The sequence below is a fragment of the Vicugna pacos genome, chromosome 32 (genome assembly GCF_048564905.1).
Source record: "Vicugna pacos chromosome 32, VicPac4, whole genome shotgun sequence".
Classification (NCBI taxonomy): Eukaryota; Metazoa; Chordata; class Mammalia; order Artiodactyla; family Camelidae; genus Vicugna; species Vicugna pacos.
In genome coordinates this window covers 780,250-807,793 of record NC_133018.1, presented here as the reverse complement: position 1 = coordinate 807,793, position 27,544 = coordinate 780,250, and the positions used below count along the sequence as shown (strand labels likewise).

The following is a 27,544-nucleotide window of genomic DNA, read 5'->3' as shown; positions in this document are numbered from 1 at the left end:
TGTGAGCCCCTGGATTTGTTCCCATGTCCCCTTAGCCCTGGCTGGACTGGGGCATCTTCTTCCCCCCGTTAGAGGGTCACACATTTGGTGGTTAGCTTGCTCCTGGGAGGCCTGCGGGGTGCGGTCAGGGGTCAAGTCATTGGTGGTGGCTGCAGCAGTTGTGAGGAAAGAAGGCCTTGCCCCAGCTGCTCTTGCTGGACTTACTCCCACCTCTCCTGCAGCCTGGCCTGGTGATGCCCTCTACTGCCCCAGGTTCCTGGGACGCAGGGTAGGGGTCAGTCTGCTCCTGGGAGGCGGGCTTCTTGAAGTGTGAGTAGGGACAGCAGGAAATGGAAGCGAATCCCTGCTGTAGGGTGGGGCAGCCCCAGTCCAGCCATTGCATCCGCCGCTACGGCCACCGCTGCTGCCGCTTCGCCTCCCTGACCGCACCGCGCCTGCCTCCCAGGAGCAGGCTGACAGGGAGGAATTCTTTCCAGGAGGCTGGGGTAGCAGAGGCTGCTCCATGCCAGGCAGCGGGGGAGATGGTAGCAGGTCGACTGGCTCTCCCAGGGCAGCCTCCTTCGCCCGCTGCCGTCGCTGCTGCTTCCTGCTGTCCATCCCAGGGTCGGGCTGCACCCTCCCACCCGGCAGCACCATCAACCACCCAGAGCCCACTGGCGAGCGGTATGCAGCCCGGGACCACCCTGACCCATGGGCTCAGACTGGACGTGGGGGTTAGAGGGGACGGGAGTGGGTCAGGGCGCCCAGGCAGGATTTGGAATGGCCTCCAGCCCCACCCGCCCAGGCCCGGGAGCCTGGGACACGAGGCTGTGTGCCCGCAAGCTACCTGGGATCTCTGTCTGGTGGTTGACGCCCTGGGGATCGGAGCCCGGACGGCCCCGCCCCCGTTAGGTGAAAGGTGAGGGGTGAGGGGGTCAGCTGGGTTAGGGGTGCACTACAGTTGTTGGGGATCCCGCGGTGAAGGGGGACAGGCTGAGGGGTGAGGGGCTCACTAGGAGTGGAAGTGACCCAGTTGAGGGCCGCTTGGAGTGGGAGGACCCGGCTGAGGGATGGGGGTAATCCCGGGGTGAAGGGTGAGGGAACTACCTCTGTAAGGTGGGGGACCCGGGGTGAGGCGTGAGAGGCCAGCTTGATTTGTGGGGGCTGTAGCTTAGGACCTAGTGGGGCACAGTCTGGGGGCGGGGACTTCGGTGTGAGGAGAAGGAGCCTTGTCTTTGTGCGATCAATTGGGGACCAGGCCTGGCCGGGGGTGGGGAGGCAGTGACTGGGTGGGGGGCGGCAAGCAGGGGGTGTGGGCCTGGGGGGTGGGCCTTGGGGTGTGTGGCCTGGCCTGAACCTGTGGTGATTCTACTTGGGTGCCGGGACCCTGTGAGTGGCAGGGTGGAGGCGTTGGGGTTGGGGGCCTGGCTGGCCCTGGCCTCGAGGTGGGCCCGCCCCACCGCCCCACGGCCCCACGGCCCCACGGCCCCACGGCCTCACCGCCAGGCCTCAGTCGCAGGGACCCTACTGCAGGAGCCCAAGACTAGTGTCCAGGCGGAGGGCGGGAGGGGGAGGGGAGCGCACCAACGCGCATGTGCGAGGACTCAGGAGCGCGCCCAGAGCGTGCGGACTCGGGCGGGAGCCGGGTGCTTCTGAACCGGCTCCCGGAGGAGGAGTACACCTGGGGCCTGGGCCACCGGCCGCTTGCTGTCGCTTCTGCTGCTGTCGCCAAGCAGGTAAGGGGGCGCTGGTCAGGGCGAGCAGGTCGAGGAGTCGGCAGGTGAGGCCTGGGCTGTGCAGCTGGGGAGGCGCACAGGGAGCGGTGCGTGGGTGAGGCCCAGGCCGCGCGTCCCGTTAGGGCCCTAAGGCAGGTCCCGGGCCCGCCGCCCCAGTTGTTTAGCAGTCACTGAACCCCACGTCTTTCTTGGCCGCCACTGATACAGGGGTTTGGGAAAGTCGGAGCAGCCCTGGGAGATGGGAGGGCGCTGGACTGGCCCTCAGGCCGTGGCCTTCCCGCGTAGGTGGACCTGTCCTGGGAGCGGAGGCCGCCCCAGACCCTGTGCGAGCTGGGGCGGAATACCGGGCGCGGCCTGGGCCTTTGGGAGCTTGTTAGCCTGCCCCCAAGATCAAAAGCTTTTGACAAGTGTCTTTTTAGTCTTTTGAGGAATCTCCCTCCTGTTTTCCACAGTGGCTGCACAAAGCTCCATTTCCACCAACAGTGTAGGAGGGTTTGCTTTTCTCCGCAGCCTCTCCAGCATTTATCCTTTGTGGACTTTTGAATTGAAGGCCTTTCTGACTGGTGTGAGATGATACCTCATTGTAGTTTTGACTTGTATTTCTTTGATAATTAGCAACATTAAGCCTTTTTTCATGTGCCTGGTGGCCATTTGTATGTCTTCAATGGAGAAATGCTGGTTTAGATTTTCTGTCCATTTTTGGATTGAGTTGTTTTTTGGTTATTCAGTTGTATGAGCTGTTTCTGTATTCTGGAAATTAACCCCTTGTCAGTCTCATCTTTTGCAAATATTTTCTCCCATCTCGTAGGTTGTCCTTCTGTTTTGCTTATGGTTTTCTTTGCTGTGCAAAAGCTGATAAATTGAGCTTGGTCCCATTTGTTTGTTTATTTGTGCTTTTATTTCTGTTGCTGGAGTAGACTGCCCTAGGACGAAACTGCTGAGATGTATGTAAGATAATGTTTTCCCTATGTTTTCTTCTAAGAGGTGTATAGTGTCTTGTCTTATGTTTAAGTCTTGAAGCCATTTTGAATTCATTTCTGTGTAGGGTGTGAGGGAGTATTCTGACTTCATTGATTTACATGCAGCTGTCGAGTTTTCCCTACATGCTTTGCTGAAGAGACGGTCTTTACTCCACTGTATGTTCTTGCCTTCTTTGTCGAGGATGAATTGACTGAATGTTTGTGGGTTTATGTCTGGGCTCTCTATTCTGTTTCATTGATCCGTATGTCTGGTTTGTTTTTTCTTCCCTCCTTTTCCAGTTTTATTAGGTAGAGTTACTACAGTTCGACTGCACATACACATTCTATTGCATGTAGATACATAGATACAGTATACTGTACTTTTTTTTAGTTTACATATATGTACTACTTACTGATTCTGAGAAGAGATTAGGTTTTTAAACTTGCATGTTATTAAAGGAATAAAGCCAACTACAAAATAAGAATCAACAGAATATGGTAATCCAGTCATAAAGGACAGTCAGATGTGCTTACACATATTCAAGAAGTCAAAATGATAATTAGTACATTGGTGGCCTTATTATTATTGATATTTTTTAGATTCCTCATATCAATGATGTTGTATGGCATTTTTCTTTCCCTTTCCAGCCCACTTCACTTTGAATGACAGTCTTCAGGTCCGTCCGTCTGGCTGCAGATGGCATTATTTTCTTTTTGTGTGGCTGAGTAGTGTTCCGTTGTATATACGTACCAAATCTTCTTTATCCAGTCATCTGTCAGTGGACATTTGGGGTGTTTCCATGTCTTGGCTATCGTAAATATTGCTGCTGTGAGCATTGCAGTGCATGTGTCTTTTTGAATTTTATTTTTCTCCAGATATATGCCCATCAGTGGGATTGCTGGATCCCATGGTAGGTCTATTTCATTTTTTTAAGGAACCTCTGTACTGCCCTCCATAGTGGCTGCACCAATCTAGACTCCACCAACAGTGTGGAAGGGTTCCCTTTTCTCCACACCCTCTGCAGCATCTGTCATCTGTAGACTTCTCAATGGTGGCTATTCTGGCTGGTGTAAAGTGATATCATGTTGTAGTTTTGATCTGCATTTCTGTGACAATTAGCGATGCTGAGCATTTTTTCATGTGTCTGTTGGCTATTTGTATGTCTTCATTGGAGAATTGCTTGTTTAGGTCTTCTGCCCATTTTTGGATTGGGTTGCTTGTTTCTTTGATATTAAGATGTATGAGCTATTTGTATATTTTGGAAATTAGTCTCAGTCACATTGGCAAAGATTTTCTCCCATTTTGTAGGTTGTCTTTTCGTTTTGTTCATGGTGTCCTTAGTTGTGCAAAAGCTTTGAAGCTTAATTAGATCCCATCTGTTTGTTTTTGCTTTTATTTCCAATACTCCAGGAGCTGGTTCAAAAAATGTCTTTCTGTAATGTATGTCTGCGAGTGTTGTGCCTATTTTTTGCTCTAGGAGTTTTACAGTATCTGGTGTTACTTTGAGGTCTTTTATCCATTTTGAGTTTATTTTTGTACATGGTGGAAGAGAATGTTCTAATTTCAGTCTTCTACAGGTAGCTGTCCAGTTTTCCCAGCACCACTTATAGAAAAGACTGTCTTTTCTCCATTGTATATTCTTGCCTCCTTTGTCATAGGTTAATTGACTAAATAGGCGGGTTTATTTCTGGGCTTTCTATCCTGTTTCATTGATCTGTGTGTCTGTTTTTGTGCCAGTGCCATACTGTTGATTGCTGTAGCTTTGTAGTATAGTCTGAAGTCAGGGAGCATGATTCCCCCAATTCTGTTCTTCTTTTTCAAGATTGTTTTGACTATTTGGGGTCTTTTGTGTTTCCATACAAAGTTTAATGTTTCTTGTTCCAGCTCTGTGAAGAATGTCGTTGCTAATTTGATGGGGACTGTATTGCATCTGTATGTTGCCTTGGGCAGTATGGCACTGAGGCCATTATTTCTTCAAATATTTTATTTACTACCCCTACTTTCTCCAGGTACTCGAGTTCTACATGTATTAGTCTGCTTGGGGTTATCACACCGCTCACTGTTGTGCTGTTATTTAGTTTTCTTTCTTTCTTTGCATTTCCTTCTGGATAGTTTCTATTATCATGCCATCAAGTTTATCAATATTTTTTCCTGCAGTTTCTAATCTGCTGTTAATACCATCCTGTGCATTTTTCATCTTAGATACTGTATTTTTCACCTCCAGAGGTTTGCTTTGAATTTTTCTTATATGTTCTATGTGTTTACTTAGCATGGTTAATATTTTTCTATCAGTAACATGTGGAATATGGTTATAATAGCTGTTTAGTGTCCCTTTTGAATAATTTTTTAGTGTAAAGCCATACATGCTATTTCTAGTTCAGTTTCTTTTCTTTAAGTGTCAAGTATTGTGTAACATAGGCAAAATTATTTAAGTCAATACATTTTTTAAGAATTTCACATGTTCTGATTCCTTCCACTGCCCATCACCCCATCACCTTTGCTCCTCCAGTGTTTGAGTTGTAATCTTCAGGAAAGTCCTTTTAAAAAGAATTTTTGCTCAGTCAGCAGTTGTCATGTCAGTCAGTTCATAATTGTTTTAAAAATTGGGCTTCTTTCATCTCCAGTGGAACATGGACACACTTCAAAAACTCCTCACCTGTAATCTTTGGGATCCAGTTTCCTCAACCAGTTTACTTCAGGACTATTAACGTATTTGGGGTCAGGGAAGATAGATCTGCCTGGTTCTGAGTTTTAGACACTCTGAACATGCATTAAGTTCCAATCATGCTTACTCCTAAGCTTATCACACCCTGGAGCAGTACTGATTGTTCGGATATGCCAGCACCTAAGATGAAAGAGCTTGTTAGGTTTCTCATAGTTTATTTAGCAGCTCTGTCTTGTAGTTCTTTCCCACAGATCTAAGACATAGTTCTGTGAGGAAAGGAAACCACATAGTTACCCTATGAGGCATTTCCAGCGGTGTAGGTCTACAAAAAAGCCCCATCGAGTGTTCCTTTTTAAAAACTTGAAGTATAGTCAGTTTACAATGGTGCACTAATGTCTGGTGTGCAGCGGAATAGGTCAGTCATCTATATACACACATAGATTCATGTTCATGTTCTCTTTCATTATAGGCCACTACAAGTCATTGAATATAGTTCCCTCTGCTGCACAGTATAATCTTGCTTTTTATCTCTTTTATGTGTAGTAGTAACTGCAAATCTTGAAGTCCCAATTTATCCCTTCCCACTACCGGTAACCATACATTTGTTTTTAGTTCTGTTTCTATTGATTCATTTTTCTGCTTATTAAGGGTACCTTACCTCTAATGGTGCTAATAAAATAATGTTGCCTGGGTGGCTTAAACAAGAAATTTATTTTCTCACAGTTCTGGATGCTAGAAGTCCAGGTTAAAGTTCTGGCAGAATGAGAGAGCGAGAGCGAGAGAGCGAGAGAGAGAGAGAGAGAACACACACAAGTTCTAATGTCTCCTCATCCTCTTAGAAGGATCCCAGTTCCATCCGATTAGGGCCTTAGGTTTAGGACCTCATTTAATACTAATTACTTCCCCAAAGGTCCAAATACTATCACATTCAGTCCAGAGTATGGGTGCTATTTTTTTTTCTTTCTTTGCATTCCTGGTAATTTTTATTAGAAGTCAAACAATACAAACTTTACTTTATTGGGTGCCAGCTATTTTTATGTTCTTCTCAATATCCTTAAGCTTTGTCCTGGGATGCAGTTAAGTCTTTTGGAGACAGCTTGATATTTTTGAAGCTTTCTTTTAAACTCTGGTAGCGCTAGACCAGAGAAACCTTTAGTTGAGAGCTCATTTTGCTCCCCTCCTGGGGCAGTAACCTCCTTTGTGCGTCATACAATGTTCAGGGGACTGTGAGGTGGTGTACTTTGGTGGGGGGGAACGTTTTTGGCCCTGCGTGAGCTCCAGGAATTGTTCCTTCTGCTCCTTTTAGGTGGTTCTTTCTTTGGTTTTTGGTAGTTTCTTCATTCCTGTGCCCTGATTAGTACTGGGTTGCAGAATTTTGAAGCTTTTTCTCTGTAGCACCATCTCCTCTGCAGGACTTTGCTCGGTGAGTTCTGGGTGCCTTGGACTCCATAGACTCACAAAACCACCTCCTCAGTGAAGGGAGACCACCAGGCTCTATCTGGGTTCCCCCTTCCTGTGCTGGGGCTGGGAATGCGCTTTAAGCAGTGAGTCAGGGCAGTGGTCAGGCTCATTCTCATTTGTTGCTCATCACTCAGGGTCCTAGTCCTGTGCTGCCTGATGTCCAGTGTCTGAAAAATGGTCGTATATATATGTTTTTAAAATTTTTTGCAGGATTATGTTTTTAGCTTTTTCAAGTGATGCTTGCCTGTTTGAGCATGAAAATTTCTTTTAGAATCCAGGCAAGTTCTTCCCAGTGTTTTCTTCAGCTTAGTCTCTCCCTATAGAAGATGCTTATGACCTTCGAATGCTGAGATGACTGAACTGAATGAAATGCTCCTGCTCATGAGGCCCAATTATGTGTGGAAAAGGGATGTTTGGCTATTTGTGGATTTGACCACCTGTTTCTGATAGTTATTAAAAGATAACTTAATAAATAGTATGTTTGTATATTAAACATTTTTTACATATAGTGCTTCATAAAGCCGCTCATTGTATCCCAGTTCATCTCCAGAGCCCTTGAGATATTTTTCTGTGTCAGAGTTTCCTGTTCCTCTCTGCTGATAGCCTTACATGTTGATGGCAATCACAAAGGATAGAGTGAACTATAGACACTCTGACTAGTCACTTATTCATTGTACGTTTTTCTGAAAAGACTCAAGTAATATTTCTGACCCTGTATTCATAATTTTTAGTATTCCCCACAATGTGTTTGCTATCAGAATTCTTTACAAATGGAAATATAATAAAAATTCTGAAGTTTATATCCAGAAATGGATGTTTTCTCTACTAAAGTCTCTGGAATGCAAATAGTAGGAAATCCTTGCAATGTTTACTTCCATTTTCCAGTTACCAGCCAGATAGAGAGAGAACAACTTACTGTGATCTCACTGAGATTAGGCTCACACACCATCCTGAACTTTGGAGAGATCACGACGCTAAGTAACAGAATAGTGTGTACACTTAGGAAACTAGATAGTGTCTTTTCACATAAATGAGGGAGGCGGGCGTAAACATTTTCTTTCACCTGGTGTAACACTGTCATCTTCCTTTTATCTCTCAGTGTTGGAAGATTTGAAAACCTTGAAAGTGGCTGAAGAAACAAAACACAAGAGTCACCTGGAAACCAGCACCTGGGAAAGTCATCAGCTACTGTGTTGTGTATCAGCCCCATGGGGGCAGGAGACAGCTGGTGGGCTGAAGTGCCACCCACAGTCACCTCCACGTGTTAAAGTGGCTTCAGCCCCAGACCACGTACGACATCACAGTTCTCCCAGATTACAAGAGAGAAGAGGGGAAGCTTAGGCAAGGATCAGGAACGACAGGTACAAACTGATAATTTAGGGGGGAAAGTGAGCAATGTTTTAAAGGGCAATTAATGCATCTGCTTCCTTTGTAAATGTCTGAAACTGATTCTGTGATGAATTACATTGTAATGTTTAGATAGGATGCCTAAATAGCACGTGATTTTTACCGGTCTAGTTCCTGCTGAAATGATTCTGCATATCAATGTCCTCATGCTAATCTCTCTTCTGAACTGTGAGTGCCCTTTATACTTCCACTTGGGTAGCACTGTGTTATGATCATTTTCATTGCTTATGATAGCTTCCGCTTTCTGACTTAACCCCTTTTATAAATACAGACTTTGAACTGTTTTGTATGTAATGACTCCTGTGTGTATCCCTTAGATGTTTTGAATTCACTGTACTATTATCAGGCACTTAAGTGCTCATAGAGACAAGAAGAGCTTGCTGTAGGCTGTGGCAAAGTTACCTCACAAAGGAGGCAGGGCCCTCACAGGTGAATCAAAGTGTCTGGCTCGCTTGGAGCTCTTGCTTGTGGTCCAAACTTATGGCTGAATTACTATGTGATGGCTTCTCTTTTAAAAATCCCACTAGACATGGCTTTGAACTTCATTCGCCAACAGAGCTTCAAGACCCAAGCTGGCATGAGGCGTCGAGCTCGAAAAATTGGTGTTCTCATCACTGATGACGTTGAGGCCCCATCAAAGCAACTCAAGTATAAAGGCATGGAGCCGTTTGCTGTTGGTAAGCACTGAAGAGACTGGCTGTGCCCCCGGGCGTACAAGTGTGCTGAGGATAGTTTTGAAGTTAATAACATTTTCTGAAGCATGGACAGACAAGCAAACACATTTTTCCCTATTACATAATTTATCAAAATGCTGTGCCAGGACGTTAATTCATTTTCTTCTTTTCTCCTTGTAATGACCTGAAACTCTGGCTTCTTGGAAGAGAGTAATGGGTCAAGAGGACAAATAGGATTCAGGAAAGTTTCTGTTTGACTTTCCACAGCGCTGTGATTACTTTTAATATCTGTTATTTTTAATTTACAGAAAAAACACTGAAGAGACACTTTTTGGTGGGGAATTGGTGCTAGGAGCATTTAGGAGGATCTAAACAAAATAGACTTTGGTTGATATTATATTTTGTGTCTATTTTATAACTAGAGATATGTAGTCATCTGATTATTGAGGAACATCATATCTATGTTCTAGTTAATACTGAATACATAGGGGTAGCCCGTGAAATGTTTGCTTTATTCCATTGATTTTTTTCTGAGACTTGTTTTTTGATTTGTATGCATCCATTTTCCCAAGGTATTAAAAATGCTGATGAAGCTAAGTTAAAAGATGACTGCAGCAGACCCCGATGATCCCCACACATGCAACTGGCAGATTTTGCGTCCCTCTCCAGGATCCTGGATGACCTCACCCTCAACTTGTGTAACAGCGTCAGAAGTCCAGGTAAGGTTAGCCCAGGGTTTGTCACCCTCACCATGTTTGATATTTTGGTCCAGATAATTCTTTTTTGGATGGAGAGAGTGGATTCTTTTGTGCATTGTGAGATGTTTAGCAGCATCCCTGGAATCTGCCCGCTGGATACCAGTAGCATCCCCTGAGTTGTGAAATTTGCTTGCCTACTTATCCTTGACCCGCCTTGAAGACCTTTATGGACTGTTCTTGTACTGTCTCATCACCAGGATGAGCAGGCTGGTGATTAGCTGTCATGTCCCTGCAGGTTTAATGTAACTGACTGTGATCGTACACTTGTTTTGGCTTCTTTAAATCTTTGTCCTTACTGAACATGCTGAGATACTCTTTTATTTAAATAATAGATTATTGTTCATTCCTTTGTTTTGAACATTTGTTGCACAATGTTGGGATGGTAAGATTTTGGTCAAAGTTTGTGAAGATCATGCTGAAATTTCTAGGGAGCAATTTTTTTTTTTTTGCCACAGATGTTTCCCTGGGATAATTGATAGATAATACATTGGAGAAATACTCTAATATAATATTTTTAAAAAAGAGCTTAACTTGGGTAATCTGGGGCTGACACTTAAATTGTTGATTGATTTTTTTTATTTTAGTGTCACCCAGGATAATTGAGATTAACTCTAGTTTCCATCTGAATTACTGTGAATGTTAATTGTGAGATGGATGCGTATGTGGATTGGGGAGACTGTTAAACGTGGGTGGAAATGTTGATTGGAGAAACTGTCCTGTACAAGTAAAGACTCAGGCTTTATTTACCTTAGATGTATGAAGCAGCTGCCAGAGCTCAAATTCATGCTGTGAGAATTTAATTCCAGTTTAATTTAACTGCACCAATTTCATTGCAGTTATTTCAAGTGTTTTGTTTGTGTCTGGTTTTCTAAGAACCTCATTTAAGAATGTTTTTTCAGGCTTTTGTGTATTTTTTATTTGAATAATTAATAGATATTTTGGGGGAAGTGTGGATCGCATTTAAACATTATACTTACTGGTTGTAAAAACAATTTTCCAACTCTTGCTTTTTGTTAAATAATCAGAACAGCTATTGGAGTTTACAGGAGCCTATTTCTGTTGTATTGGGTTTCTAGCCTTTTAGGCAGAGTATAAACATGTGCCCAGTTTGTTTTTCTTTCCATATCTCCCTGAAAAGACCCACTGATTTGAAAAGAAGAGCTTCCCAGCACAGCTGTTAAGTACAACTGTGGTGATTCCCTGCCCCCCCTTTGTGCTTTAGTGCAACCTTTATTATATAACCACAAAAAACTGGGAAGAGAACTGTGCACTGCAGATACTAGACCTGCACTCTAAGTGAAGTCTTTGATAATAAGAGCTCCCTAACCCTCTTGATTGTTTTATTTATTTATGGAAGGTGGTGCTTCCTCTAAAATACATATATGCATCTTTTCTTATATTGCATATACTTTTCTGTTGTTTTTGAAATAATAGTTGTATGGTGTTTACATTTGTGGCTTGATTCATTTCTTGTGAAAATCCTGTTTAACCATGGATTTGCTTACTCAGGTTGTTGGCAAAAGTGTGGCACTGCATCAGATCTTGCTATGTTAAACAGATGGGAATATTAGATGCCAGAATTTTTCATAAGTGATTCATGACTTTTGTGTTCACTCTCCGTATCATCAGCTTCCTAGGGAGAGTTCTTTTTGAAACAATATTAACTCTTGGTAATTTTTCTGTAGTTAATTTGTATCTGGTCGTTTAAAGGCCAAAGTGGCCCATTTTGACTCTGATTTAGTCGTCTGTTTTGACTTCAGTAGTTTTAATCCTTGTCCCCACTACCGTTTCCTCTCATTTGGAGTTCGGGCACGGTTCCAGCATTTAGCGAAGACTGCAGAATAGACAAAGCAGACTAGCTTCACTAGGTGGTTTTCACCAAAGTGGGTCCGAACAGGTCTGAGTTTGTGATAGAATGAATGATTACAAGTGTGTCTAGTGCATTACGGTTTTTGAGACTATATAGTTTCACATACATTCTTTCTATATTATATTTTCATTTGATGTTGAAAATTGATCTCAGAAATCCATTTCAAAGTAGAATAGAATGCTTTAGCCAGTGAGGGGACCAGTCTTATGGGTCAGAATTTGCCTCTCTGTAGGAAGTCAGCCGGAGAAGACGTCCTCTCTTTTCTGGCTCTGTAGGCATCTGGATCTGTTAATATACAGATGACAAATTTTGACCAGCTTTAAAATTACATTCTTTAGCAGAGGAAACATACCATTAGCTCTGCAAATTAGCCTTGTAGTGTTCAGGGAATGCAGTAAGTGCCTGGCCCCAGATGATAAACTGCTATTGTAATTTTTATTTCATGGAATAGAGTTTAAGCATTTTTTTTAAGGTGAAAAAATGGTTTGGGCAACTTCATGAATTGATATGACTGTTACATCAGTTTACTTTTTAAAGAATAATTCACGTTTTCAAAAGGTGATATGTATATACAGTTAAATCATAGTATCAAAAGGTTTAAAATAGAACAGCAGTCTCCTTGTCTGCCACCCCCAGTCCTCCTGTCCACAGACAACCGCTTTCAGCTCGATTTAGTTTTCTCTCTCATATTTACCTACATCCATCTAAGTAATATACAGTTATTGCTTAATTTATCCATTTTAGGTATCATCTCTTGACATCGTGCTATGGTAAATGAGGACATTAGTGTTTGCGTTACCCTCCCCTCTGCCCCTCTCTCCATTTCTCAGTATAATTAGATAATGATTTTTGATTAATATGGTGACTGCTTTTTTTCTTGTCTGGCACTTTGTTTTTCCTTGAGTTAATAACTGCCTTTTAAAAAGATTGCACTTTGCCTTCTATACATTCTCTCCCAAATATAACCTATTAATCTGTCAGATGTCTATGAGTATTATTTTCCAAGCACTTTAAACACATAATCTCTTTGTTGGTGTTTTTTTTTTTTTTTTTTTTTTTGAAGACCTTCCCGGAGCGCTCTGGCTCTCATCTGAGCTGGGTCTTCTCTGGGCCGGCTGAACAGTTTTTATCCTGTGATTCCCTTGCTGTTGTTCTTTTGTATTGGATCTCCCATTTCCTGGATCCCAGGTCTGTATTTTCCTTGGTTTATTAGGCCATTTTGCTGGAGTACATCATTTAGCTCCCTTCTCGGAGGAGGCAAATTTTTGACCCCATGCAAGTCTGACATTGTGATTTTACTTTTATTACTTGATTGCTTGACTGACTATTAGTTTGGAAAGATTTTCCTTTTAGAATTTTGAAAGCAGTGTTCCTTTGTTTTTAGGCTTCCAGTGCTTCTGTTGAGAAACCTGACGCCCTCCTGATTACTGTTCCTTCATATAGGTCTTTCTGCTTTTTTCCTGGAAACGTTTAGGCTATTCCCTCCAGCCTTGGTGTTCTGGAACTTCAGAATGATGTGTCTTCACATGGTTAGTTTTTCTCTTGCTGCCATGGGCGCTCAGGGGACTTTTCAGTCTGTACATTGGAGAGTACACTCATCCTCCCATACTTAATCTCCTCGTTACTGCCTTTCTCTTTGTACAACTCCTGGTGTTAATTGAATGTTGAGCGCCCTGGGTGGAACCTGTAATTTTCTTACCTTTTTATTTCTTTGCCTTTTGATTCGAGTTCCTGAGCTACTTCCTTTTTTCCCCCCCTCCGCTCTTTCTTTTGAATTTTGATAATAATATTCTTTATTTAAGGGCTTTTTCTCCTTTTTCTGACCATTGCTTTTCCATCCATTCTGTTCCTGTTGTTTTGCTGTATCTTTTCTTATTACTTCTGGGTTTTAGAGTTTGTTTTGAAGCTTTTCTGTGCTCCCTACATTGTTTCTGTTTCCTCTGGGTTCCTCTGTTTCTTTTCAAAATGATTCTCTCAGATGAGATGCTTTCTTCAAGTGTCTTGTTTTATCTTTGTCTATCTTTTCATAGAATAGTGACGCACTGAACAGCTCTGTAAGTTTGTCTGTAAGGGTGAGGCTTGTCTGCAGTGGGCTTCACTCTGAGGTTAGGGAGCAGGCTGCCTTCTTCATTGGAGGAAGGCATCTTTGTGGGGTTTTGTTTTTGTTTTTTTGCAGCATTTAGTTTTTTAGTCTTCCATCTGGGGCCTGTAAACTTGGCCACCGATGTTCTGACATCAGGATGTAGGAAGTTCTGTGAATCAGTCGTTCGTCACAGCCCTTGGACCCCTTGTGTTCAGTCCCATCCGTACCTTTGCTGTCTGCTGTGCTCAGTGTCCCTGAGTCCAGAGCCCCCTCCTGCCTGCACTTCCCTCTGCCGGCACTTAGGTTGTAGCTTCCTTCACGCTACTTAGGTTGTTACTGCTCCTCTAACTTCTTCCTGTCAAAAATGTGTTGAAATCTTTTATCTGCTTTGCTGGCCTCACATGTTCTCTTTATCTTTGGGAGTGAATATCAACTTAATTTCTTTATTGTCCAGTTTAGTGGGAAGTTAGGATGGAGAAGAGAGGGAAGCAAGAAGTTGGTCTGCCATACTTAATTTGGTGTCTATTTTTAAATGAAATATTTTTAATCCAGTTTTTAGGGCAAAATGGTAAGAAGAGGATCTGATTAGTTACCGTCCAGAGAGAGAAGTCACTCAAACTGAAATTTCGCAGTACTGTATTTGAGTAAAAGCTCAAACTCAGGTTTACCTTCCCCAATGAACAGAGCAAAGTATTGTTGCTATTACCAGAGTCAGCAGAGAGAGCAGATAAGCCCAAGGGTTTGACTCTGCTTGGGAAGCCAGATCACAAGCCAGGTGCTGGGTTTGTAACAGAAACCTAGTTGTGAAGCCACTTGGACTGCTGCAGTCAATGCATTGTACTGTGTTCACTGGATCAGTTCACCCTCCGTCAGTAAGGGGAAGTTAATGTCAGGTTTGTGGTACTCTTTGGCTCTGCACGACAGTAATTTAACCTTTTCCCTTGTGTTTTATAATGAAAAAAATGTTCTTAATTGGAAGTAAAGAATAAAATTTATTTATTCTGAACAAACCTTTTTATTTTGAGACAATTTCATACTTAAAGAAACATTAAGAACAGTACAGAGAACTCCCATCCAGTTGTCAGCATTTTCCCACACTTGTGTTATGTGTGCATCTTCTTTTTGTCCACCCTCTTCCCACCCCTAGCCCCTGCCCCCCTTCCCACTGCCCAGTAATTTGCAGACCTAATGCACCTTCATCCATAAATATTTAGGTACCTCGACCCCCACCAAAAACAAAGACTTTATTTTCAGTAAGTACAGGATATTGGTCAAAATAAGAACATTTAATAATATTTAATAACTAGTACAATAGTATTATCTAATGCACATTTCATACTCAGAGTTCTCCAATTGTTTCAGTAATGTCCTTTATAGCTATTTCCCCTTTTTTTGTGCCCCCACCCACCTCCCACAGATCTAATCCAGGATCATGCTTTTCATTTAGTTGAGATCAATCTTTAGTCTCCTTTAGTCTGGAACAGTTCTTTATCCTTTCTTTGTCTTTTACATCTTGGGTATTTTTGAAGAATACAGGCCAATTATTTCACAGAATGTACTTCAATTCGAGTTTTCCTGATGATGCTTTATGATTAGACTCAGGTTATGCGTTGTTTGGGTGGGAGTACTACAGAAGTAATGTGTCTTCTCAGGGCATCCTGTCAAGATGCATGTAATGTTGTTTGTCTCATTCCGGTGATGTTAACTTCTATTATCTTATAAGGGTAGTATTTGCAATGTTATTCCACTATGAAATTACTCTTTTCCCCTGTGTTATTAACAAGTAACTTACAGGAGATGCTTTGAGATTTTATGAATGTCTTGTTCCTCATCAGACTTGCACCTGGTAATTTAGCATCCATAGATGGTTCTTGACTGAATCAGTTATTACTAGGATGATTCCAAGATGTAAGTTTTCTAACTCATTTCTCAGTGTATTTAGGGAAGAGCTTTCCTTTCTCTCCCATTTGTTTATTTATTCATTTATTTTATTAACATGGACTCATAGATTTTTATTTTATTCTGTGATACTCTGTTACTTATTTTGAGGGTCAAATTGTTTTAGATTTGGCTAATGGGAGCCCCTTTAAGTCGTAATTTTTAGATGCCCCCATTGTTCTTGGAGCCCTTTCTTCCTGGCACAGCAAGATGCCCCAGGTTTAGCAAGATGCTCCAGGCTCGGCCTTGGAATCAGTCATTTCTCCAAGTAGCCCTCATTCTTTCTAGTGGGGAGTAAGATTTATAAACTAAGATTTCTCAGCAAATAAGAGCTAAGAAACATAAATAAACAGACATATCTGTATCTCTTTGTGTGTGTGTGTGTGTGTATGTGTGTGTTGACCATGAGTTCATACTGTTGCCTGAACTCCAGTTCAGCACTGCAGGTCTAGTCTTGCTCTTTCGGTCCCCATCAGTGGGAATCTGGTTCCCATTATCCTCAACATTCGTACTTGTTTGCTTAGTTTCATAAGCAGAGAAATTAGTTCCAAACTGCTAACCCGTACCTTATAACATGAGATCAATATTTGTTTATAGTTCTTTTTGTCTGTATACTGGCAGTATATAAAGTATTATGTTCAAAAGTTGTTTGGGTTAGTTTCCTTCCCTCTTTTAATACACTTATTTACTTGAGGTACAGTTAGCTTCATTTGTTCGTGTTTGATTTCCATTTTAGATTTTTTTCCTCTTTGTCCTTGCTGATTTTACTTTTTAAGTGTATAAAACTTGAGTATGGTCCCCAGAGTTAAAAGTATAAACTGTTGTACCAAGAAGTGTCACTACCTGATCCTTCCTCTCATTGCTACCCATCCCTGTAGACAACCAATTACTTTGATCTCTCCTTTCTGTGTTTCTTTTTATTAAAAAAAAAATAGCAGGTACATGAGTATTTTCTTATTTTCTCTCACAAAAGGTAGCAAACTAAGTATATAGTCTTTTGGAATTTTCTTCTTTCATTTAATAGTATATTTTGTTTATCACTCCATGTTTGTAGTAATTTTCCTTATTTTTAACAGCTTCATAGTATTCCATTTGTGATGTCAGTGAATTCAAACATTCTCCTATGTTTGGGCATTTAGGTTGTTTCCAGTATTTTACAGTTGCAGACAATGCTGCAGCTAACAGCCTTACACAGACATATATTTGTATCATTAGGTATCATCAGGGAAGAAGAAAAGCTTTAACATTTTTAACTGAGCAGTAATGAGTAAGTGATTTTATAATAATACTTCAGCTCCTATCTTCCCATCTACTGTGATCTTACAAATGTAGTTAAGGCTGTGGATGTGAAATAATGTACTTAGATTTCTGTCCAGGAAACCTTGAAATTAGAGAGCTGGAAGTGGCCTTGGAAGCGTTTTTCATCTAGGTCCAGGTTCATTTTAAGCAACTGGCTATTCCTTTTACATACTGATCAGTGCATTTTACCACCGAGTACTCAGGCCCAGCTGTTCTAGTGCTTTTCTCTTTTAATTTAATTCATGTTGGGTTCCTTCCTGTCCTGCTGTTAACTGGCTGCTCCCTGGGGTTGTAGAATGGTAGTTGGATAAGACAAGTTATACACAGGATAGAAACAAGGATTTGGGCGTCCATTTTCCCTGGTAGATCTGAGCACATTATTGAGTAGCATAAACTGAGGGGCGCATCTTGGATTCTTAGATAATGCTGCTGGCCCTCTTAGGTGGTTGATGACTCCCAGTCTTTTGTCCCAGCAAATGGGCATTGAGGTAGAGGGGGGCCTCCTCCTGCATTGCCGGATAACCAGACCAACATAGCTTCCCATAAGAAGGGCTATGAAAGGATTATGTATATGTTGAGATAATGATCCCCTCAACCTAGGGTTGCCTGGAGCCTCCAGGCAGGTCATTTCTGGCCCTGAGATGATGCTTCAGTTTATGCACATGCTCTATACGGATGTTACCATTTTTTATGCATGTCCTGACATGGAAAAGGTTAGGAAAGTAGGCTAGAGCAATCTGAAATTAGCCTCTAAGAGCCAAGGACGATGCCCCTTAGAGAAGAACTGACTTATTCAGAGTAGCAGATTAAACCTGCTGTCCATAAAAATAAGGTGATCACCGTATCTTAAATCTGATGTGATTGGAAATTATTTCTGTTTACTTCTTTGCTAAAACAAAAGTTAGAAATTGAAAAAAAAATTTTTTTTAATGTCTTGGACTGAAACCCCATTGTACAGGACGTTGGAATGCCCAAGGTGTATTTTGATTGGTTAGATTGGTGCACCATGATTTAATCTCTGTTGTGAATACCTCTCAGGTGTATTTCAGTATAGTTTTCACACCTGAGTTGCTTCTCTACTTACCTGTTTTATCTGAGTAGCATCTCATTAAGTTGTCTAAACCTCCTTGCGCATCTCTCAAAATGCGCTTCTGAAGTATTTATTTTACTTAAAATACATAAAATTTGATGATTCTGACATTAAGGTAGTTATAGTTATCAATTTTGAAATAAGCTTATTAAAACAGACTTTTATCTCATTCTTTTGATGTTTTCGATATAATTTAATTTTAAGTCAGATAAAAGAGGAGTTTCTGAGGGGTTTTTGCTGACTTTGGCTTAGATATTTGGAACTTTTCTCTGAAAAGGAAATGTCAGCTGCAGGTCCTTTTAATGAGTGGAAACTCGGGGGAGAAGTTCTGAGAATTAGTAGTCATGGTATATGTGGACATACGTTAACTGCTTAGTACAGAAGCGCAGTCACCAGAGTTAACCCCTGATAGTCGCTTTACTCTTTTCAGTATATGTTTAAGGGAAGGGAACTGAGCGTCACTGGGTGCTTTCTGTTTGCTGGGCCTCTTGTCGTGTACTTGATACCGCTTGTCTCATGAATCCCTTACCGTAGCTGTGTGAGGCAGAGGAGGTGTCTGTCCTCTGTTTACAGATGAGGAAGCAGGCTCGGGAACCACCTCCTTAAGGCCGTAGAGTAAGAGGCTGGCGCAGCCAGCAAGTGAGCCTCAGACTGTTGGTTCTGGAGCCCGTGCTTGCTTCATTATGCCACATGATCTCTGAAATGTTCCTTTTGAGTCCACAGAGTAACAGTTACTTTCCTAGTAGGGTAACCAAGTCAGTTTGGTACATTTTTGTGTTAAAGAAGGAAGGAGTTCTTTTGGCAGGATTAGAAGCCAAGGGCGGGAAACAAGGCCTCGGTGTAGTTCAACCAAAATGACATGGAGTCCTGGTCACCGTGCCCGTCTCCTGGTTCCTCCTCCTGGGCTAGCTATGCACCATTTTTCAGAAAACTTTAAAAGTGTAAGTACTTCCTCAGAAATCCTGGGAGTCTGCTTAGGATGTGGGCTCTGAGCCAGCTACAGAGGCCTGGGATCAGACATTGCTGATAGGGTGTGATGGGGGTCAAGCCAGGCTGGCTGAGGACCCCGTCAGGACTCGTAGTAAAGAGAGAACTGGAAACAGAGATGGCGTAGGGTGTTCTCAACTCAGAATTATCTACAGTTTTTCAAATCCAACCTTCAATAAATGTGAGGCTTCCCACAGTGCTTCTTAAAGAGCATAAGCCAGAGAGGCAGAAGGAAGGAAGGACAAGGCTCTGTAGCTTTAAATGAAGAGAAAAGGAATTCCTGCAAGTGCCAATGACACTTTTTAAAGAATTTTTATCAAGAATTTGGGAATAGTGTCTTTGAGATTTTTGAAGGTTGTTTTCACAATGTAGCGCAACATTAGGAGTGTGGTTTTGCTCAAGAAAGAATTAGGTTGTCATATGGTAGTAAAATCTGGGTTTAAAATACTGATGGGATAAAGAAAGAACCGGTTTCAAAGGATGGTGGCAGCTTAGTTGATGATGGGCTGCCATGCTTTTACTCTCGTTACCTCTGTTGCAGAGAGGATAGTCTAGTCTTCAGTTTTGATTCCTTTGGGGTAGAACCTCTTGAAGGTTCTCATCCTCACTTCTACTAAACAGCAGCATCAGTCATTCCAGCGAGTTGTTTGGCAGAGGTGAATGCTGGAAACTATCACTTATGCCCCTCCTTCTCCAGGTGTCCTGTTATCTCTTGCTGTGTAACAAACTGTCCTACATCTTAGTGACTTACAGCAACCATTTTATTTTGCTATGATCTTACGATGGGTCAGGAGTTCAGGAGGAACTTGGCTGGTGTGGTCTCAGCCGGAGAACCTAAGGGTGGAGCAGCCACTTTCAGGATGGCTTCTTAACTCGTGTCTTGTGCCTGTGAGTCCTGGTCTCCGTTTCTGCTGCCCCTCTCCCTTTCCCACCTACCCCTCCCCTCCCCAGCCTCTGTGGTATCATATTCTGCAAGGTCTCTGTGTGTCATTTGGCTTCTCATAGGATGTTGGTCTCAGAGTGATTAGGCTTCTTACATGGTGGCTGGCTTTCCTAAGAGCAAGCATTCCAAGCAGTAGAAAGAGGAAATTGTCATTTTCTGAAAACCTAGACCTGCAAACTGACACGCAGTCCCTTCAGCCGTGCTCAGTTGGTCAGGGCACTGGCAGAGCCTGCCCAGGTTGCATGGAAGAGGACACAGGTGAGCCTCTGATGGGAAGCATGTCAAGGACTTTGAGGTCATCTTTAATCTGTAGTAGGGCCTTGAAACAGAGAGGAGAGAATGGCTATGAGAAATCCTGAACTGTGACTTCACCAGAAAACAATTTACTCATCTAATGACTCAGGAGAGATCCACATTGCTCACCTTGAATAAGAATGGGACCGAGGCAAGAGAAAACTACCAGAGGAGGAACGTGGAAAAGATTGCCTTTCCGACCAGGATAAGCTTTATTTCACCACTGCCTTCCTGCCTTGGCCCTGGACACTGGGCTCTGTGATCTCTGTGAGCCCCAGCCGGCCGCTTCTGACCGCTGTGGGTGTGGGGCTCATGTTTAGTCTCCCAGGCTCTGCCTTGGCTCCCATCCTGGGCCCTGGGCACCTCGTGTTACTCAGAGAGCTCTCCTGTTCCCCTGATCCAGGGAACCCAGCGCCCACTCCCAGAATGAGCAGCCTTGGGTTCCAGTGCTTGAGCAACAGGCAGTGGTTCTGGCTGCCCTCAGGCTGTTGTGGCACCTCTGGCATTGCTCAGTGTAGCTGGCTTCCCTGGACTACGTTATGGCTGAGTCCCTGCTCTCTCTCTGTGACGTTACCACTCTTTCCCCCTGTGATTTCAGAACATTCAAGTTGAAGATAGCAGAGACTTCAGAACTTTCAGCATAGGACAGGCTTGTGAACATTCAGTTCAGAGCATCCGTGGTATAAAGAAGATTACATGCCTTTCTCCCAAACATTTAAAAATATGTCAGTTGGAGGGTAATCTGGGTTACTCCTGGAATATGTTTCTACTTACATATGTACTGGAATATTTATAGAATTTTTATGCTAATTCGGCCCTGTCCTGCGATTTCAAGAGGAATAGCCATTTTACTACTGATGCTTTTATGGAGAGAGAGAGACAGAGAGACAGAGAGAGAGTTTTGAGTAACTGCTACAAACATTTTTTCATTGATCATGTTTTTACAAACCTGTAGAGTTGTAGTCTTGGATTTTGGTGGATCTTACCACATGTTTAATAGTTTAGAATAAGTTTATTTCATTAGGACAACATTTTAGTATCAGTATCTTTAAATTTAAGACATTTAAGTTTTATTTTTGTTATAGAAGAAGTAATGCTTTTTGAAAAAATTCAAAGCGTATAGTTGAAAGTAGGTCCATGTGGCTCTAGTCACCCATCCCATTGTTTTTACATGACTGATAACAGTTCCTATACACCCTCCTAGACTTGAAAACATTTTATATATGGGTATGTAATACATACACAGAAGCACATAGTACAGAATCTTTCTAAAGCAAAAATGACAACTTTCTGGACTTCCTGCTTCGCAGCAGTCCGTGCCTTCAGACACCGAGTTGGAGTCCCAGTTCTGTCACTTACTAATTTATTAGCAAGGTGTGTCACTCCTGTGCCTCGGCTTCCTTACCTATAGAACAGGCCAAAGAACGGTACGCACTTCCTTGGGTTGTCGAGTTGAATGAAGTAATAGTTATAACTGTGTGTAGTGGTGGCTGGCACACAGTGTATAGAAGATAGATACTAACCAGGTAAAAATGAACGTCCTTTAAAAAAAACACACATTACAGATGTTTTCTTAAGAGTTGCTGAGTTGCTAAACTGAAAGAGTGTTGCGTTTTAAAACATCCTCTGTGTTGCGGGGTAGCGTTCCGAGTCTCACTGCTGTAGCAGCATGTCTGTACCGGTTTTGTACAGCGATTCCACATGCTTCCCACCCGCGCTGTTGCAGTGAATTACTGATGGGCAATGAGATGGGATGTGTTTGCCTTTAGAAGACTATACTGATTTGCAGTTGATCCTTTTGCTAACTAATCCTTTAAAGAAAATTAGGAAAGTGGAGTTGGTGGAATTATATCTGTGGGGGAATGACATGATTATTTAATCTACTTCACGCTTTATCTTCTTTGAATAATTTTATAATTAGAAGGGACCTGCTAATTACGTAGTCCTCATTTTACGGTGAAGAAATTGACCCAGAGTAGTCGTGAAGTTCTCTGTTGTATCGCTAGTAATGGTGGAGCCAGGACTGGAATCCTGGTCATCAGCTCCTCCCTGTCTGCATCCTTAAGAAGCTCAGGAGCCTGTCTACCAGTTGAAGCAGCTGTTGAATAATGGATGCACTGTAAGTGGCTTGTCTGTCAGTGCTGTGTGCTTCAACTGTGTTTTGTGTAGAGACAGTGACTAAGTTGTGTCATAAGCACTAGTGCGTGCTGTTTTATAAAAAAAAATTTAGAATTCCAGGAGAATTGTTGATGAGCTTTGAATATCACATGTATTCAGTATTATTTGGTTCAGTGTAGTGCATATTAAGGGTATTGGAGACCGGTGGTTATGTGGGGGAACATCACGTTCAGTGAGGTTGCCACTTTGTCTTGTGAACACCACTCGAAAGCGTTCATGCGCAAATAGGCCCCTTTCAGCACGGAGCTCCCTGGTTCCCTGCCCTTCTCTGTCTCTTGATGAAGAAGCAGACTGCTGTTCTCTGGGATGTAGATCACTTGGTTGCGTTCCCTCTGCCTCTGTGCCCCGGCAGTTCTCACCCCCTGGTTTGCAGGAGAGTTAAAGCTTTGGGGCAGGGGGAGCTTTAGGAAAAGGACATGAGTGTGAGCGTGTTTTGGAGGCTGGGCTCCTGCACCTCTCTCCCCGCTTCTCCTTTGTGGGGAATGGCCCTCGCTCAGGAGAGGATCAGACTCTCCACTCCCTCCCAGGGGGCGCTGCTGCCCACTTGCAGGGCTTGTGATGAGGAGGGGAGGAGAGCAGGGCTGGGGAGGCTCCTGAGGCTGCAGCAGGAGGAGGGGAGAGGAGGGAGCTCCACAGTACCAGCCTCCCAGGCTGCAAGGTCTGGGGGCTGAGAAGGGAGACACCGAGCTGAGGGCTGAGCATATGGGAGAGATGACTGCAGGAGAGTAACTTTGAGGACGTTGTATAATCTGAGCGAAAGAAGACAGGACTGTTCATGAGATCCAGAACCCTGCTGTGGCCACATGTAACGTGGGAGAAATACACCGCCTGGCTTCCTGGCCTTGACGTCACCTTGAAGTGTAATTAGGCATAATGAAAAGAGCCTTTGTAAGTTCTCAGACTTATCTTTTTGAACTTCTACAAGTTTCCATCCTTATTATCCTCTTGCTCTCAAGTACCAGCATTTAAGATTAAAACAATAAAAAGCTTCAGTTTAATATTTTTATATTTTGCTGAATAGATAGTATATTTACAACTTAAAAACATTTTATTGACTATAGTTTTATTATATACACACACACGCACACACAATATAATATTTCAGTTATACTATGATTCTCATAGTGTTCTGTAGAAGAGCCTGGAAAATTCTAAGGCAGTTTCCACAGGAAATGTGTTCTTTCTACAGATAAACTTGGAACTTGTCTGCCTATAAATTGAGACTACCTTTCATAATAAGATACTTCCTCTGACTCCAAGTCTAGCAACAAGGCCACCCTGACCGTCCCTGGGCTCCGGTCTGAGGACGAGGCTGATTATTACTGCGCCTCATATAGAAGCAGTGGCCCTTTTGCACAGTGGTCCAAGTTCATGGGGAGGTGAGACCAAAACCCGCCCTGAGCTCACTCAGCTCTTCTCTTCCAAACTCAGGCTTTCATGTTTTTCTCAATAGTTTGTTCTGAAGTAATTAGAAAATTAAATAAAAATTTAAAGATTTCATGAAAACAAAAAGATACTTCCCTTTAAGGTGATTAAAGTAAATGATTTTTAGATCATTCACAGTGTTCTTTTATTCATGCTATGCCCTGTTCAAGTCTTAGTTTTTTGAGATTTTAAAGTAAAAAGATAAATTTAAAAATTGAGAGTTTAAAGGCAATATTTTTCATTCTGTTTTTGGGTACAACTCTGGATAAGGTGTATATACGCAGAGTGAATATTCTCCAAAGCAATGTAATAAATGGCTTCAGAATGCTCCATAATACCCATCGTTGTAGCTTCCTGGCCTTCAAATGTGTTTCTGGTGGGAAAGTATTAAGCTCTCAGAAAGTACTGTCATTTAAAGATCAGCTGTCCTGACACACATTGTCTTAATTTTCTTATGGTAAATATTCATGATAGAAGAAACGGGTTTCTTAACTCAGAAAGTGAGGTCTTTTTGAGATTTGGTAAAAGGCACACTTATTTCCAATGTTTTAGAAAGGCAGTACTACTTTATTTCCTTTTATTCTTTTTCCTCATCGCTGTCTTAAGTGCCTATTTATTTATTTATTTATTTGAAATGCAATTCACATAATATAAATTTAACTGTCTTAAGGTGAACGGTTTGATTCAGTGCATTTAATACATCTACAACTACCACCTCTATCTTGTTCCCAGATATTTTCATCACCCCAAAATGAATCCCATACCTATTAAGCAGTTACTCCCCATTCTTTCCTCCCCTCAGCCTTAGGGTACCTTTTTTAAAATTTGAAATTGAGAAATTAAAAAATTAATAAAACTTCGTGTTATAATTGATATAAGACTAGATTTAGTCTGTTGTAATGGTTGTAAAATTAGATCACAAAACTGAGTATACTTTGTGTATATTTACAACCATAAGGGGGAAAAAGGAATACTTGGTAGGAAACACCAAAGTAACAGTGATTTTGCTCTAGATTTTCTTTTCTTCATTTAAAGGAGGGGGAAAATATCTTCCCACAATTACACACACACACACAAAAATAAAAACTTCTAGATATTTAAGAGCTTGGGCCTAAACTTACTATTATTATAACGTAATTATTTATTTCAGGATATTAAACTTCTTTCGGATTGAGTACAATTTTTTTTTTTAGTATTTTTTGAATGAAAAAGATTTGCTGGAGGAACAGAACTACATAATATTTGTAGTTTTTCAACCCTCCAGATTATCCCAGATTATGAATAGCTGTTTCAAGTAAGCTGTGTTCTAATTTATTTTTCATTTAAAAATGAAGTTCGTGGGACTTTGTTTTCAAACTATAAAAACATCATATTCTTGTTGATAGAAATCGAATACCACAAGGGTACACAAATAAAAGCTACCAGTCTCCCCTCACAATAGTTTTCTTTTGTATCTGCTTAAAATAATTATTAGCAGTTTGGCAGTCTTGTTAGCCGTTGTCATGTGGCTTACATGTACTTAGAACAAAATTGGATCTAATTGAGTAAAAATCTCAAAATGCCTTTAGGATGGCCCCATCTTTTTTTTTTTTTTTTTTTTTTTTTTTTTTAATGGAGATACTGGGGATTGAACCCAGGACCTCAGGTATGCTTGGCATGCACTGTACCACTGACCAGTCCTCCCCACCTCCCAACCTTGACTCCTGGTCCCCCTCCACTCCCCCTTGCTATCCATTAATGTAAATGTGCGAATGCACGGAGGAAAGGCAAGGCCCCAGGCTAACTGCAGGGGGACTCTTACCACTGAAAGCTTTCTTATTGAAAAATAGTTAGTGCTCTGTTCTGGCCAGACATCAGTGCACTCGCCTAGTCTTCCTTGCCCTCCCCTCCCTCTCAAATACAGATTGAATGTATGTCAAAAATTTATTTGTCTCCTTAATGAGGGAACCAGCAGGATGGCAAAGCTGATTCCAAGAGCATTTGAGAAGTTAAGTGTATGCAGGCACTGAAGAATGAATGTTGAAATAAATTGCTAGACTATATACAAAATTGGTTAACGTCCTGCAGGTTGTAAAACCATAACCTTTGGAGTCTGCTGGACAGAAGTTCTACAAAATAAAGTCTATAATTTGACCTGTAATGTTACAGAATTTGGGTCCAAATCAATAGTAAACAGCAGGTCAAACAATGGTACTGTAGTTAAATATCTTTGGGATGTTTATTGTACAGTATGTTTCACCACACACTGAAAGTGCTTGCAGTTCTTGATTCACTTTATTTCCAGGTTTGGCTGACTTTTCTTAATGAGAAAGGCCTCTTGTGATGTATGATTAAGGAAGACCAATACAGTAGAGATCAGATCTTGGAAGAGCTTGGTATCTTAAACTAAGAAATTTAAACCTCCTTTCAACAACTGTTTATTGAGCACATACTGTGTGCCCGGCAGTGGATTTGTCACAGTCTCGAGTGTGTGACTGTGCCTTGGTGCCCCTCCCGTGCCCCCAGGGGGCCCACTGGTGGTTCTCAAATGGTTGCCTTAGGGTGTCACCTGGGAAGTTGCTTTTCTCAGAATAGACATATCCCTTGTCCTTCTGTCTCAACCTCAATGTAGATGTCCCTGCTTGAGTGGAGCATACGTGGTTAGAAAAACCTTTACAGGTGATTTTTATATCCTTTTCCTTTAAAAAATTATTGTTGTGTTTATTGCACTTTTTTTTCAAAGGAATTGAATGAGTAAACAGCAAGCAAAATTGCAATCAATATTTTTAAATTTTCCATCCCCCTTAAAAATAATGTCCTGATTGTACCCTCAGCAAGACCTGCATGCCATTGTCATATTAGAATTACATTTACTCCAACTGAGACATTAATTTGGGAAGAACTGGGCTTAGTCTTCTTAATTGGATCCTTAAGTTACGCCTCTCACTGAAGAAACTGAAAGAGTTGTCATTTGTTTGCAGAAGTATATGATCTGCATGGCAAAGATGTGATTGAAAAATTAGACTTCAAAATATTTTTAATGAGAAAAAAAGACTGTCATTAACTTACTGGAGAGTGTGGTAAAAGGGAGTAAGTAATAGAGGAGAAAAGTGTGTATGTGTTTAACTTGTCGTGAAACTATTTAAGTCAACAATTAAAATGAGCAGCTGTTGTGGACATGAGTTTGAATTCTCTTTGGTGTAACTTTAATTTGGCAGCCACTTTGTGTAAATGCACTCACAAAGCAGAGATTTTGATTTCAGTACACCTCAGCAGCCATGGAGTTTATAACTTAATCACAGGATGTGATATTACAGATTAGGGGAGAAACTGGGAAATAACATGATACAATTGGTATATTGTGTATTTTTCTTTTTATTAGTGTGCCAGTCCCACAAAAGCCCATGGGTCGGTCTGACTTGTTCAAGTGTCCACTGTGGAAGGTAGGTGGCATACTTATCCTTACTTTGCTACCCAATTTGCTTTTTTCAATTTACCTTTAAGCTTTATGTCAAAATTTGATTGATTTGGGTTTATTTAGCACCACTGCTTAATCATAGTGTGTACGTAATTCTCCGTAGGGCTTCCCTCTCCTAATAGAATCCCTGTTCAGCGATGGAACTGAGGGAAATCTAGAGGAGGAACCCTGTTTTGTTGATACTCTGAAGAATTAATTTGATGATCGAGACAATCTACTAGAAATATGTGACAGTCTGCTAGAAATAAAAGTTGCAATAGGGAACTCTGATGTCTTACGAGTGTTTTAAATCCCTTTTATTAGGGTAAAGTTAAGCATACTCAGAAGTAGAGAGTTTAAC

At 41.8% G+C, this 27,544-nt stretch overlaps 1 long non-coding RNA gene and 1 other non-coding gene across 2 annotated transcripts in view; one reads left to right on the top strand and one right to left on the bottom strand.

Annotated features, from left to right (window-relative positions):
- Positions 1-27,544, top strand: part of LOC116277714 (uncharacterized) — a 170,771-nt gene that overhangs the window by 122,101 nt on the left and 21,126 nt on the right. Inside the window, exons 8-11 of the long non-coding RNA XR_012066237.1 lie at positions 7,901-8,162; positions 8,736-8,885; positions 9,455-9,601; positions 27,109-27,169. This is a non-coding gene — a long non-coding RNA (uncharacterized lncRNA). The remainder of the gene's footprint in view (positions 1-7,900; positions 8,163-8,735; positions 8,886-9,454; positions 9,602-27,108; positions 27,170-27,544) is intronic.
- LOC140691035 (small nucleolar RNA SNORA18) lies at positions 5,566-5,694 on the bottom strand. Its single transcript, XR_012066492.1, has one exon. It is a non-coding gene; the product is annotated as a small nucleolar RNA SNORA18 (small nucleolar RNA).